A 16,096-nucleotide genomic window follows, 5' to 3' on the forward strand; every position below is an offset into this window, starting at 1 on the left:
CGGTGTTGCAACTAAACATCAATCCATGACCTTGCGGAGATAAGCCTGCCGTTCTATCCTTGTTACCAAAATTGGACCAGGAGGTTTATAATGTGCTTTTTTCCAATCTGTTAGAATCCCTTCTAGTGTACTTGAGGTGTGGTGCTGATCGATGGTTTAGACACTGATATTCATCCCTGGACCACTGGTGCCCCAGAAGTTACTTTGTCACAAATATACCGTATAAAATGATAATACGAACAATCACATTGGAGAGAAAAAAAAACACACATAACAATCATTAAGTACACTGTATTAGAACATAGAGAACATCAACAATTGGCAGCAAGGTAACTTAATGTAATAATAACCTTATATGGGTCAAAATTGTATTCTGTGTATCCTTCATAAATATGCTTAAAATATATAGATTCTATAAAAATTGTGAGTAAATGAGGTACCATGGGTTGCTTGGTACAGAAAACAATTGGGAAAGGAGTACTCTTGTACAACATACTACAACTCAGAGCAAAGACTCAGAGGAAGGAGAGGAAGAGGTGAGGGAAAGGTTAGAATATGGGTTAGCCAGTGACTCAAGGGGACCACAAGCAAGATCTCAGATCAGAAATCAGATCCCGAACCGTCAGGACCGTTCACAGAGAACTTGATCACTAATTTGTCAAACAGAACACTGAACCTATTTGAAAGACAGTAAATCAACAAAGGTTTATCGTATGTTCCTACAAAACCTACGGACTTTACACAAGTACAAATCAGCCTTTTTAAGTTCATTAGGAAGCTTAATTTGAAGAAATATTTCCACAATAGACAAGACTGGCAGGACGATACCACCAAAATAACACAAAGTACTTTAACAAGGAAAGATATTGAAGACACCAGGTTACTTGTATCGTTGAATAGTGACACAATTGCCTCAGGTTTGCAAATAGTGAGGGATTTAGAAATTGAATTTGACACAATCACTGATTTGAAACTATCCCATAAATCCAAATTCATTCCACCAACACCTACGGATAGGATTATTGAGACATTTTACAAGGCCATTTCAGCTGAGCTATATCAGCATATGGATACCCACTCACACTCTGGTACACATAAGATAAGCAATAATATTTTCCCTCAGGATCAACTAGCTCTTAATAACCTGACTCAAGACCAGTCAATAATTATTAAGAAAGCTGACACAGGCAGAAATATAATAATTCTAAACGGTACTGACTTGAAGATAAGGGCACCTGGCAGAGCCCTGAAAAACCCAGGTGGGTATACTTAAATTAACAGAAACTTCGGGGTGAGAGGTCACAGAGTTCCAGCATTATAGTAAAAATGACAGTTACTTCTTACTGCATCATTTTTCACAAAATGTATTTAATGACATCTGGATAAAGTTGGTGGGGATAGAGAACCCAGAGATGTTTAGAAAAAACAATACATATAGATATGATCCAGTAAGACAGTCTGGATCCCAATGCAATAACAACAACAGATAACTGCCACTATTGGTTGATCATTTCAATTGTGCAGTCACAAGAATAAACATAAACCCACATCAATGGACATACATACAAAAAAGCACATTAACAATGCTTTAGATGTGCACTGTTCAAATGGTGATATCGTCGTCACCTTGAAGATTATATGTAATTCTCTCCATTGCTACAAAGGTCCAAATCCTGTGAAGCCACTCCTGTGTGGTTGGGGGGGACTTTTCTTTCCATTTTTGTGCTATGGCTAGCCACGCTGCAATAAGGAAGCCCATAAAGTTCAGTTTTTGTGTCTTTGCGAAGGACTTGTCTCTGGGGGCCCATAAGCCACACATTCATATTTCTTCTCCTAGTTTGGCCGCGCCCTTGAAGATTTCTTGCATCTAAGTTTTCACTTCCCCCCAGAATTGTTGTAGTTCCTTACAGTCCCACCATATGTGTCTCCAACTTCCCATGGAGTAGTATCCCGTCCAGCATTTCCCTTGTGTTGTTGGGGACATTTTGTGGATTCTCTCCGGCATATAGTGCCATTGAATCATCACTTTGGTCCAGGCTTCCCTCGTTTGTATCGCCCGTGTCCATTTCGGGATTAGTTGCCAGAGGTAAGTCCATTGATCCCTCGTTATTTGTTTCCCTAGTGTTGTTTCACACTTTCATGTACTGCCAGGTGATGTTTTCATCTTGCGTGTTTAGGAACTTGTAAAGAGAGGAGACACATTTCTTTTCGCCCGTTTGGGTCATCATATATGTCTCAAATGGGGTGAGGTCCCTTGTCAGTGCATTTGTTATTCTTGGCGTTGTGAGCCAATGGTGGAGCTGTTCGTACTGGTATCTGTCCCTTTCTGTGAGGCCCAGCAGTTTCTGGCATTCTGTGAACGTTCTGATCTGATGTCCCTCCACCATATCTCCCACTTTCGTACAGTATGCTTCGTGGCATTTCTGAAACGATCCTTTTTCCATTCCTGGGTGGAAGTCTGGGTTATCGAGAATTGGTATAAAAGGGGCAGGATCTATCGTGAGGATTTCCTTCTTGGTTGCTCTGTTCCATTCTTCCATGGTGGCACTCACGACTTCGCTTAGTTTGATGTTTTGATGTCTGTGTTCGGGTTTTCTCCATAGGAGGTGGCACAGATTTGATCTTGCGACTGCTCTATCCTGTGCCTCCCACCATTTTTCTGAAGTGTCCGTGATCCATTTGTGTATGACCCAGAGTTGTGCCGCCTCGTAGTACTTCTTGAAGTGGGGGAGCACCATTCCTCCCTCTAGTTTATGTGCTGTGAGCGCCTGTTGTGACAATTGAAGAAGGCACGGCACCATGAATTAGGTAAGAGTTCGTTTATTAAAACGGAGCTCCCCGGAGCCCCAACCAACATTCGTCACGTACAATTATTTTTCCTCTCACTCCAACCGCCCACCTGGTCACGCGGCTCTCGCTAAACAATCACAAGAGCGCGCGTGACCACCGCGAGCTTTAACATTCTCACCAGAGACTTGGATATCTCTACACATCTTTCCCCTTTACAGAAAATTTAACAAGATAATTTGATATTAACAGAGTAAAGAAAACATAACTTATTATATAATGAACACAATAAAATTAAGAGTTATCTGAATTTTAAATATGAAGTGTTAACATATTCTTATTTAAATCCACATACAATTTGCATTTCAAGATGAAATTTCAAGTTTCATAATCTCTCATCCATACTGGCTTTGACCTAGACCTATGCGGACCTTCTTCATTGGTTATCAGACCAGCATCATCATTCTTTTCTGTCACCACACTTTCTTTCATCTCTTTTTCCAATTCCTTTCCATTTCTCATTTTTTCTTCTTTTCCTTCTAACTGTTCTCCCACTTTACTCTCTTTCACGTCCCTTACTTTTGCCAACCTTCCTTTAGACCAAACTTCTCCTCCTTCCAAAATGACAACATTACTTTTTACTGAACAAATTCTCTTCGGTCCCAGGAACTTACTTTCTACACATTTGTTCACTAGTCTGGGATTTTTAACATACACCATCTCTCCAATCTTCCATTCTTGTTCCTTCACTCTCATCCTATCATCAAACAATTCCTTGTTCCTCTCTTGATTCAACGCAATGAGTTCCATTATTTGGCTCCGATCCACATTCACCACCTTGGCCATGCCTAACCAACCTGGACATAACTTCGTTCCTGGTTCCCTACTCTTCATTGACACAAATGGAGATATACCAGTTACCGAGTGTGGTGTAGTGACATAATTCCATGTTAACATCCTTAATACTTCTCTCCATGGTTGTCTTGATTTCATGGCCATTTGTAAACCCCCTTTTATGTACCTGTTAACCCTTTCAACAAGCCCATTAGCCTTAGGGTTATACAATGCCGTTCTCGTGTGTTTGATGCCATACTCTGCAAGAAATGTCTTCATTGCTACTGACACAAATTGTACCCCATTGTCCGATACAATTTCCACAGGCACTCCTTCTTTAAGAAAAACTCTCTCCAGAAACACAATCAATTCCTTAGCCGTGACTTCCTTCACCGCCTCCCACTCAAACCATTTAGAATGATAGTCCACCACCACAAACACAAATTTTAATCCATCTCCCAAACCTGATATTGGACCCATTATGTCCACAGCCAACTTACTCCAAGGCTGGTCTGGCACTACATTAGGTATTAATGGTGCTTCTCTTACCACCCTGCATTTGTCACTAGTTTGGCAAATCATGCAATCCTTGACATACCTTTCTGCACTTCTGTCTATTCCTGGCCACCAATAATTCTGCCTCAACTTCCTTTTCATGGCGGCTTCTCCTGGATGTCCCTGATGTGCCAGTTTTATCAACACAGACCTGAGTGATTGTGGTGGAATAACACATCTACCCCTCCTTAGTCTGTTTTCACACAAATTCAACTCATCCTTTATCTCCCACCAGGTATTGAATTTACTCTCTAACTCTCCTTTCTCTGGCCATCCCTTCACAGTCCAATACTTCACAAGTTTAAGATCTTCATCTAGATCCTCTTCCTGTATCCACTCTTCTTTACTAACTGCACTCTGTATTTCAGCCACTACTGACTCTTCCTCTGTCTCCTTTTCTTCAACAATATCCTTGTTTACCGGTAGCCTGGACAAACAGTCCGCCACCACATTTCTCTTTCCCGGCAAATAACTCACATCAAAGTTATAATTTTGAAGCCCCAAACCCCATCTGCTAATCCTTGGAGAGCCTAACGCCCATCTCCCACTCTCAAAAAGCTGAACCATGGGCTTGTGGTCTGACCTGACTACGAACCTTCTTCCCCACAGGAAAAACTTAAAATGATTTACGGCCCAGAACATGGTCAAAGTTTCCCTTTCTATAACGGAATATTTGCACTCCGCTCCTCTTAGTGTCCTCGACGCAAATGCAATCACTCTTTCCGTATTGTCCTTGTCATACTGCACTAATGTTGCTCCCAGTCCAAGCATACTCGCATCAACCACCAAAACACTCCTGTCTTTGGGATCAAATCTTCCTATGGAGGGCGCTTCACATACTGCTTTCTTGACTCTCTCAAAAGCCACATCACATTCTACTGACCATTCAAATTTCGCCCCTTTCTTGAGTAACATTCTAAGAGGATTAGACACTCTGGCAAAATCTTTCACAAACTTATGATAATATTCAGCTAACCCCAAAAATGATTTTACTTGTTCCTTATTTTCTGGCACAGGCGCAACTTTCACGGCCTCCACCAAATTCCTCTTAGGTCTCACCCCTTGTTCGTCTATCTCATGTCCCAGATATTCCACTTTGTCTACTGCAATCTTACACTTGCTCCTTTTCACAGTTAACCCCGCCTCACCCAATCTGTTTAACACCTGTCTTAACACCTCATCATGTTCCACTGTGGAACCGGCATAAATTAGTACATCATCCTGAAACACAATTATATTCTTTACTCCATTCAACACTGTCTCCATCACCCTTTGGAATACAGCCGCCGCCGAGGCGAGTCCAAACGGCATCCTGCAATACTTAAATGTTCCAAACACTGTAATAAATGCCGTCAAATGTTGACAATCCTCTTTCAATGGGACTTGATGATATGCCTGTGAAAGATCAATAACTGAAAATATCTTGGCATTGTTCAACACAGATAACTTGTCACCAATTATCGGCAAAGGATGTCTATCTATTAAGATGTTTCTGTTCAGATCTCGCAGGTCTACACATAGTCTAATGTCTCCATTTGCCTTAGCTGCTACCACCACCGGCGACAACCACTCGGAGCTTTCAGTCCTTTCAATTATTCCCCTTTGAAGTAGCAATTCCACTTCTACTTTTAGCTTTTCATTTAAATCATGAGGCACTGGCCTCACTTTGTGCACTTTAGGATTGGCTCCTGCTTTCAACCGGATTTGATGCTCAAATCCCTTTAACATTCCCAATTCTTCTTGAAACACTCTAGGATATTCCTTCTCCCATTTATCTTTCAACTCTGCTACATCTATAGGCCTTTCCGCATTCGCTTGGATTCTGATCCCTAACTTCCACTGTTCACCCCACCCCAGGAGTGACGAGCCTTCTTGAGTAACATATATCTCAGCTTCACAGCTTCTTCCTTTGTATTTGATGGATGCTTGAAACATCCCTAAAATCTCAATTTTTACATTTCCATAAGCATAGGGTTCAATGTCATGTTCTTTCAACTGCTTTACATTTCCCTGCATGCAACCCAAAAACGTTGCCTTCGACATCAAAGTCCACGGTGAACAACTGTCCACTTTCATTGTTACTATTCTCCCGTTGATCATGAACACATCCGTAGGTGCCCCTCCTTTATCTGAAACTTCCAATATTTCTAGCACATGTTTTGCTTGGTGGCTCACTCCCATTGCATGGTCCTCTTCTTGTTCATGTACTCTTCCTCCTGCTTCGATGTTCTGTACCATACCTGATTCACGACATACTCTCGCAAAATGACCCTTTTTCTTGCATTTCAGGCACGATATATTTTTTGCTGGACAGAACATACTTGTTGATATGTGGCGGTTACTCCCACACTTATAGCATCTTATTTCCTTGTTAGGAACCCCTTTACGGAATCCCCTCACTGCTGCCACTTCTCCATCTGACTTATCTCCTTTCATAGTATTCATATATTTATGGGTCTGTTCCATGCTTCTTGCCGTGTCTATGGCTAACTCCAGTGATGCATCTTTTGACAATAGCCTCTCCTGTATTTTTATATTGTTCGTGCATCTAACCAATTGGTCTCTTATCAGAGAGTCTGTGAGTAGTCCAAATTCACACGTGTGACTAAGGGATCTTAACGCTGCAATAAAGTTTTCCACAGGTTCTTGTGGATCTTGTACCCTCTGGAAGAACTTGTGTCTTTCAAATGTTATGTTCTTTTTAGCTTCAAAATGAACTTCCAATTTCCTTTCTGCCATTGAATACTGATCCACATCTCCTTGGCCTTGCTGTGGAAGATCTGGCAACCCATCATAAACGCTCCTGCCTTCGGTTCCTAAATTGTGCAGCAAAATCGCTTCTTTCCTTGGTGATGCGAATTTATCACCTCCTATGGCAATCAAATACGTGTCAAATAACTTCTTCCACCTGTCCCACCTAATTGGCGGGGCACCTGGTTCTGCCAGGAACGGTGGTGGCGGTGACATACTTGCTGCAGCCATTTTATTTGTATTATCCCGATTTGTTGGTTCCAATATATATATATACTTTTTTTTTTTCCACAGACAGTCACTAACTGGTTCCTCCTTCCCCACTGACAATGTTTCTTTGGCTATACTATTCTCTACTCCAAAGTTCTTTAAACCTTGACTTTTTATTTAACCTCTTTTGGCAGCACTTCACTTTTATATACCATCTGTATCCTCTGGGTGGCACTGTCTTATAATGCAGGTGGCCCTGTTTTCATTTTGGAGTGTATCTCTAATGTGCCTCCCCCTCTTGTTATTTGTTGTTAGTGCTTGCTTAGCCCAGCCTCACCCCCCTCCACTCCTCACGTCTGTGTCCAATGAAGCTGGGGTGGGTGGGCGGCACCGACCTGGATTGACTGCTTTGGCTCTTGTCAGTGAGCCGCCGAGGCGGGGAACAAAAAGCACTACGATCCTCCTTCTCCGCGGAAACCGTCTCCCTGCAGCACCTCACCATCCGGCTGCTGCGGAGACAGTCCTCTTGCGGTCCCCCACTTCCGTGTGCTGCTCTGCACGGCGTCTGGGGTCCGCTACTGATTCCGACGTCCCAGCACTCTGCCTCTCCACAGAGGATCGCTCTGCCGGCTCCGTGGCGAGCTCCGTGCCTCGTCGCCACTGAAGAAGGCACGGCACCATGAATTAGGTAAGAGTTTGTTTATTAAAACGGAGCTCCCCGGAGCCCCAACCAACATTCGTCACGTACAATTATTTTTCCTCTCACTCCAACCGCCCACCTGGTCACGCGGCTCTCGCTAAACAATCACAAGAGCGCGCGTGACCACCGCGAGCTTTAACATTCTCACCAGAGACTTGGATATCTCTACAACAATCTCAGTGTTTTATTTTGCCATATGTATTTGGTGATTATTTTGGAAATTGTCTTAAAGAATGTCGGCGGAATTCGGATGGGAAGAGCTTGGAAATAGTACAATAGTCTGGGTAAGATTGTCATCTTGATGACTGTTATCCTGCCCCACCATGAGATTGTCAGCGGGTTCCATCTGTTTAGATCGCTTTTTACGTCTTCTAAGAGTTTAGGGTAATTCCCTTTGTTTAGGTTTTTGATCTGTGGAGTTAATGTTACGCCCAGGTATCTCACTCCTTCTTCGGCCGTTTGTAGTTGAAGGTCTTTAGTCGTCTTGTATATTCCAACTTTGTCTCCTGCCAGGGCCATTACCGAAGATTTCTGCTTATTTATTTTCAGCCCCGAGATCTTTCCGTAATCGTCTATCTGCTGGATGAGGAGGGGGAGCATGTTGCTTGGGTCTGCTAAGGTCATCAACATATCGTCTGCGTAGGCAGCTGTCTCGTGCATATGTCCTCCCATTTCTATGCCTCTTATATCAGGGGCTGGTATTACATGTTTTCATGCCCAAAGCACTCTGGTTATGACCTCATGCATACAGGAGATTGTTGGTGGGGACTCAGTATTGATTCATTAAGGTAGGCTTAGCCTACAAAAATCACTGTGGCCCATTTGGCTTTAAAAGAGGGCTGAGCCCCTCTTTTGGGCCGATCATCTCAAGACTTTGCAAGAAGTAACAAGAAGAACTAATTTGGACCCTGTCTGAAGGTACAGTTTGCCTTGCAGCTTCTGCCAGTGAAGGAAGGCCAGGATTTCCAAAGAGGGAAGCAAGATCCCTCCCCCAAACATCTCCCAGGGAACAGCGGAAGATACTGAATCCAAAGGACCTTACAGCAGCTCCAGAATCGGTACCCAGCCATCACACAGTGTGTACAGCGAGGCTCTGCAAGCAAGCTTCCTAGGTGGGAAGTGCCAGTGAGTATCTAAACCAAACCCAGGACAAGGCCAGTGCCTGCAACACTCTCCTCAGCTATGGACCATCTGCCTTAAAGCACAACATACGCCCAGTGAAGAAGCTAGGAGGCGTGCATCGACAAGCATCAACCAGCGGAAAAAGGACATTTTTGAGCCAGTCGATCCCCTCGACTGAACTGCTGACTGTTGTTACGCCGCAGTCACTAACGTTGTCCGAGATGCCTTGACCAGTGCTTCAGACCCACCAACTGGCACTTTGCCGCTGTGTAGGCCAGCCTGCATCCATCCGTCCAGCCTTGCTCGCCAAACTGCATACTACCTGATACCCGCAGCTGTCTCCCGTCTTGAACTCTGTCCCAGGAACTGCAAAGTTCCCTGAAACCGACTCTACACTATCGAACACCAAGAACATCTACAAGCACAGGGTACATTGTGGTTCTTTCCCCCTGGTCCTTCTGCGAAGGTCCCTAGTGGCATTTTACGACCCATTGCTCCCTTTGTGCTGAAACCAAGTATCCTTGAACTATTACAATTAATTACTTTACTGACTACCCTCCTGTCAGTATTCAGAATGCATCCCTTATCCTTCTTGAAACTGTCAGTCCTCTGCATTCCTTTTCATGGTGGGTTGTATTTTGTAGTGTGCTAGAATTGTCTGTTGAATAATACTAAAGAAGATATTTTTATACAACCTTGACTGGACAGTCCCTTTTATCATTGGGTAATAGTTTTATTTTCGCGGTGTTGCAACTAAACATCAATCCATGACCTTGCGGAGATAAGCCTGCCGTTCTATCCTTGTTACCAAAATTGGACCAGGAGGTTTATAATGTGCTTTTTTCCAATCTGTTAGAATCCCTTCTGGTGTACTTGAGGTGTGGTGCTGATCGATGGTTTAGACACTGATATTCATCCCTGGACCACTGGTGCCCCAGAAGTTACTTTGTCACAAATATACCGTATAAAATGATAATACGAACAATCACATTGGAGAGAAAAAAAAACACACATAACAATCATTAAGTACATTGTATTAGAACATAGAGAACATCAACAATTGGCAGCAAGGTAACTTAATGTAATAATAACCTTATATGGGTCAAAATTGTATTCTGTGTATCCTTCATAAATATGCTTAAAATATATAGATTCTATAAAAATTGTGAGTAAATGAGGTACCATGGGTTGCTTGGTACAGAAAACAATTGGGAAAGGAGTACTCTTGTACAACATACTACAACTCAGAGCAAAGACTCAGAGGAAGGAGAGGAAGAGGTGAGGGAAAGGTTAGAATAAGGGTTAGCCAGTGACTCAAGGGGACCACAAGCAAGATCTCAGATCAGAAATCAGATCCCGAACCGTCAGGACCGTTCACAGAGAACTTGATCACTAATTTGTCAAACAGAACACTGAACCTATTTGAAAGACAGTAAATCAACAAAGGTTTATCGTATGTTCCTACAAAACCTACGGACTTTACACAAGTACAAATCAGCCTTTTTAAGTTCATTAGGAAGCTTAATTTGAAGAAATATTTCCACAATAGACAAGACTGGCAGGACGATACCACCAAAATAACACAAAGTACTTTAACAAGGAAAGATATTGAAGACACCAGGTTACTTGTATCGTTGAATAGTGACACAATTGCCTCAGGTTTGCAAATAGTGAGGGATTTAGAAATTGAATTTGACACAATCACTGATTTGAAACTATCCCATAAATCCAAATTCATTCCACCAACACCTACGGATAGGATTATTGAGACATTTTACAAGGCCATTTCAGCTGAGCTATATCAGCATATGGATACCCACTCACACTCTGGTACACATAAGATAAGCAATAATATTTTCCCTCAGGATCAACTAGCTCTTAATAACCTGACTCAAGACCAGTCAATAATTATTAAGAAAGCTGACACAGGCAGAAATATAATAATTCTAAACGGTACTGACTTGAAGATAAGGGCACCTGGCAGAGCCCTGAAAAACCCAGGTGGGTATACTTAAATTAACAGAAACTTCAGGGTGAGAGGTCACAGAGTTCCAGCATTATAGTAAAAATGACAGTTACTTCTTACTGCATCATTTTTCACAAAATGTATTTAATGACATCTGGATAAAGTTGGTGGGGATAGAGAACCCAGAGATGTTTAGAAAAAAACAATACATATAGATATGATCCAGTAAGACAGTCTGGATCCCAATGCAATAACAACAACAGATAACTGCCACTATTGGTTGATCATTTCAATTGTGCAGTCACAAGAATAAACATAAACCCACATCAATGGACATATATACAAAAAAGCACATTAACAATGCTTTAGATGTGCACTGTTCAAATGGTGATATCGTCGACACAATGGTGTTTCGGCCTTGAGGAGCTGTGTGATGCAGCTTTTTGGGCAGGCCTGCATCAGGACGTGTGATGGAATGAGTGGTCCCGGGGTCTCTATCTATGAATAACAAATGGGAAGGGGTAAGTGGAACAATGACCTAAAATAAAATGATAATTCACAAGGCTCCCGTCGGCTGCTTTAAAAACAAGAGGCTCCCTGGTAGAGGAGCCTAGATCTTATCAAAACTCATCCAGTGTAAGGGTAAGTAAGAAAATCCATCATAGGTATAGATATCTTTGAGGCATTCAATGCATCGTTGAGGGATCAATTGTTTACCTGTAACGACATGCAAAGATCTGTAAGAGTGCTATACAGATCGTGGCGTCTTTATATGAGTAAGGGAAAATTGGGTAAAATCTTACATTAAATTGTAAGATGTGTCTTCTAGGTTCAGAATGGTGGAGACACCCACTGTAAATCATGGTTTCTACCTCAGATTGTCCAAACGTGACAGTATCTGTGTGCGAGAAAAGCGCATGAGTTAAGGAAACTAATCTGCGAGCCAAAATGTAGGTCTGCAGGTATAATGAGGACAAAGTGCTGTGTTGGGCACTGTTACGTGGCCTAGAATGAGAGCACATAGGATTCGCTTGCATTTGTACCTTCATGAGTTCGTCTGGACTAGGCGAGGGTGCGCAGCGTCTCTGGACACGAGCGTCTCTGGACACGAGCGCCTTGAAAGTGAAACTGTAGCCATGACGACCTCGGGTAATCAAACCCGTCAATCGTGTTCATTGGTTAGGAAGTGGCGCACCCGTGGTGAGGCGTCGTCCGTCCAGTAGCCAATCGTGCACAACCACGGGGGCCCAAGGGGGCGGACTCGCTGGACGCCTCAGCTGGGAGCGAACAAACTGTGTAAAGTGAGGCAAGCGTAGTGCGCGTTAGATGCACGTAAGCTGCAAGGTAAAAGGGACAGCGAGCAAACGCCTAGATTTTGGCAGAAGTGATGTCATGGAATAGGCAGAGTTTGTGTGGAGCCGCCCAATGTTGTCAAGTGTGGCTTGCAATCTGTAATCAATCTAGACATGTAAATCACTTATGCATCATATTTCAGAGCAAACAGAAATAAATACAGATAGCGATATGTCCACGTTGATTCATGTGCACAAAAGGTACCATACAGTGCATCTTGTGACAACCAAGTATGTACAATGAAAATGACGTATGGATGAAGGGTCGTTATTCCCCGGTGATATAACATCAAATAATGTACTCGTGGTACCAGAAATTCTAGGATCTGTTGAGGTCATCATAGAGGTTAGTCCATTCAATAAAATTCACTGGCTGTAGAAGTGCTTCCATTCTACAGATATATTTAAACCTGTTCTAACAGTGTCTAATTTATGGACTAACTGTTGCTCGAGTCTCGTCAGAGCTTTTCCCCTGTCTCCTCCTCTTTTCTGCAGAGTGAGTTGCTGTATAATAGTCCAGGAAATGTCATCATGTGTGTGTCCTAGTCGACTGAAATGGTCAACCAAGGGTTTGTCCGGTACCTTGTTTTTGATGCAGGATCGGTGTTCTGAAATCCGCTGTTTCACTGGTCTAGTGGTTTTTCCTATATAGAGTCGGTCGCATGGGCATTGTATTCCATAGATCACGAACCTGCTGTTGCAGTTGGTGTGGGTCTGTAGAATACAGTGGTATTCCTTGTAGTCAAAAGTTTTTGTTGGGCTGGTGTACCGACATGCCACACAAGTACCACATCGATAGTGTCCCACCACACTCGGGAGGTGCCACAATGTGTTTGGTGTCTTTTTTTCTTCTACGTAAGTGTGGATTAGAGTATCCCTTAGGTTCTTGTTCTTTTTGAATGCAAAGATTGGCTTTTAATCCAGGGTCCCCTTATGTTTTATCAAGTGGCAGTGTTTGTTGATAGATTGTTTGGTAAGGTTACTTAGAGGACTATATGTGGTCACACACACCAATCTGTTCATTTCGGTTTTCTCCTTCGGTGTCAGGCATATGGTTCTGTCAGTGTTTGATGCTCTTTTTCTTGCCTGTATAATCAATTTTTTGGGGTATCCCCTCTTTTTCAGTCGATGTTGTAGGTCATCGGCATGTTGCTCGTATTTCTCTTTGCTTGAACAGTTCCGTCTGATTCTTAGAAACTGAAACTGGCCGTATGGGGGATTGTATCTCAGACCCTGGGGGTGATAACTTGAGAAATGCAGTAAACTGTTGCGGTCGGTTGGCTTCCTGTAAAGTTCGGTTTGAAGGTGGTTGCCCGATCTATAGATGTGCAGATCGAGGAAGTCCACAGCCTGGTGACTCCAATCTATGGTAAATCGGATATAATCATTACATTGATTCAGCCATTGATGGAAGAGGCCCAAATCAGATTCTGTACCGGTCCATATAAGTAGTACATCGTCGATATACCGTCGCTATAGGAGTATTTGTGATTTGAAGGGATTATGATCATTGTGTATGTGATCTGTTTCATATTGAGCCATATACAAATTTGCCATGTCAGGGGCAAACGTAGCCCCCATGCTGACACCTTTGATTTGTTGGTATAGTGTATCTTTGAAAAGAAAGAAATTCTCAGACATGGCCAGTCTGACGCATTCTGGGATGAAATCTGTGGGTGTAGTAGTCACATCAATCCTTTTGTTAAGACACATTTGGAGAGCTTCTGGGCCTTCTCTTTGTGGTATTGAAGTGTATAAAACTTCAACGTCCATGGTGGCAAAAATGCAATGTTGTGGTAATTCCAGGTCTTGTAGTATAGATATGACGTTGGTGGAGTCTTTAATGTAGGAGGGCATCTTACTCACAAAAGGTTTCAGAAAAAAATCGGTGTACAGGGGTAAAGGTTCTAGTAAGGAGTCACATGCAGAAACTATAGGTCTTCCTGGTGGTTGTCTTGGGTTCTTGTGAATTTTGGGTAAAATATAAAATGCAGGGATTCTTGGATGTGTTTTGTTTAGGAATTGGCGTTCTCCCTCGCAAATCCACCCTTCTTGTTCTGCATGTTTGGTTAAGTTGGTGATCTCTTCCTGGAGTCTAGTAGTGGCCATGATCTTGTAAGATGTTACGTCAGCCAGGAGGCGCAAGCATTTTTTGTTGTAGTCAGCTGTCTCCATAATGACGATCCCGCCTCCCTTATCGGCCGGTTTCTAGGTGATGCTGGAATCTTGGTTGAGGTCTGCTAGGGATTTCCTTTCTTCTCGGGTCAGATTGTCCTAATAATAATTTCTTCGTATCAGACCTTCCTTTATACTTTTAGTCACCAAATTCTCAAAAGTTTCAAACTCAACCGGTATAGTATGTGGTGGTGGCATAAAAACTGATTTGGGCTTGAAGCCAGTGAAATTCTCGGGTGCTTCATTGCTCTCAAATGTGGAGTCTTGATGATCTGGTAAGTACACTTCAAAGAAGTACTTAAGTCTGATGTTTTGGTAGAATCTCTTCATCTCGATTTCTGCTTGGAAAGGATTTGCTCGAGCAGAGGGTACGAAAGACAAACCTTTCCCCAACAGGGTTTCTTCTGACGGGGTCAGTATTCTGGATGATAGGTTAAAAATGAGAATCTGTTGTCTCATGGTTGGTTCGAGTGCCACTGTCGAGTTCTCATGTATTGTCCTTGTTGTTGTGGCCGTCTCTTGGGGCGCCCTCGTTGTCCCCCCCGGGGAAAGAAAGTAGGGGGATGTTGTGATGGTAGGCCCGACGTGTTTCCTCCTGAGAGACCGGGGTCACTGCCGCTGGACGAGGCTGAACTGCCGGAGAAATTAACCACTTTATTGCGCCTATAGAAGTTGTTTTGTTGCTGCTGTTGTAGATCAGTATAATATGTTTCTCGTAAGTAGGGATAGGTCTTTTCTTCTACGTACCTACTTAGATCTTTTCTGAACTTCTGAATTTTTCTGTCGATGGTGATCTGTTTGAATTTTGCGACTTCTTCTTCTAATTTTTCTAGTTTCTGCTTGGCGTCTTGAATAGTTGCGTTTTCTGTGAATTTTTTCTCTAATTCTAGTAGTTCCTCTCCTCGTTTCTTACATTCTTCTTGGGCAGTATCTATGATTAAGATAATCCAGTCCCTGCTGCATTTGTTCCCAACGCCACTAAAGTTCTTCTTGAATTTCGGATTGTCAATGAATACTCGTGGTATATTTTTGACCTGTAGTCCGTCTGGAATAATTCCCGCTCTCAGTACTCTAGCATGAACGTCCCATGCATCTCTGTTCATATTAGTTTCTTTTTGCGTTGATTGATGCAGTCATATTCATATTTATTGGGTCCTTGGGCTAGGACGCCTTCCTGTGGTCCGAGGGCTGTCAAAATACCCAATAATTTTTGGAAATATTCATCGGTGTATGAAACAACATTGACTTTATCCATTGTTTGCTTGAATCAAGGATATTGGTTCCTTTTGTAGTCTATACTATGTACTAGAAAGCCCTACAGCCATGGGCTGTGCTATACTAGATTGAAGATAAGGGCACCTGGCAGAGCCCTGAAAAACCCAGGCGGATATACTTAAATTAACAGAAACTTCAGGGTGAGAGGTCACAGAGTTCCAACATTATAGTAAAAATGACAGTTACTTCTTACTGCATCATTTTTCACAAAATGTATTTAATGACATCTGGATAAAGTTGGTGGGGACAGAGCACCCAGAGATGGTTAGAAAAAACAATACATATAGGTATGATCCAGTAAGACAGGCTGGATCCTAATGTAATAACAACAACAGATAACTGCCACTATTGGTTGATCATTTCAATTGT

The sequence above is a fragment of the Ambystoma mexicanum genome, chromosome 5p (assembly GCF_040938575.1).
Source record: "Ambystoma mexicanum isolate Mex_15411 chromosome 5p, UKY_AmexF1_1, whole genome shotgun sequence".
Classification (NCBI taxonomy): domain Eukaryota; kingdom Metazoa; phylum Chordata; class Amphibia; order Caudata; family Ambystomatidae; genus Ambystoma; species Ambystoma mexicanum.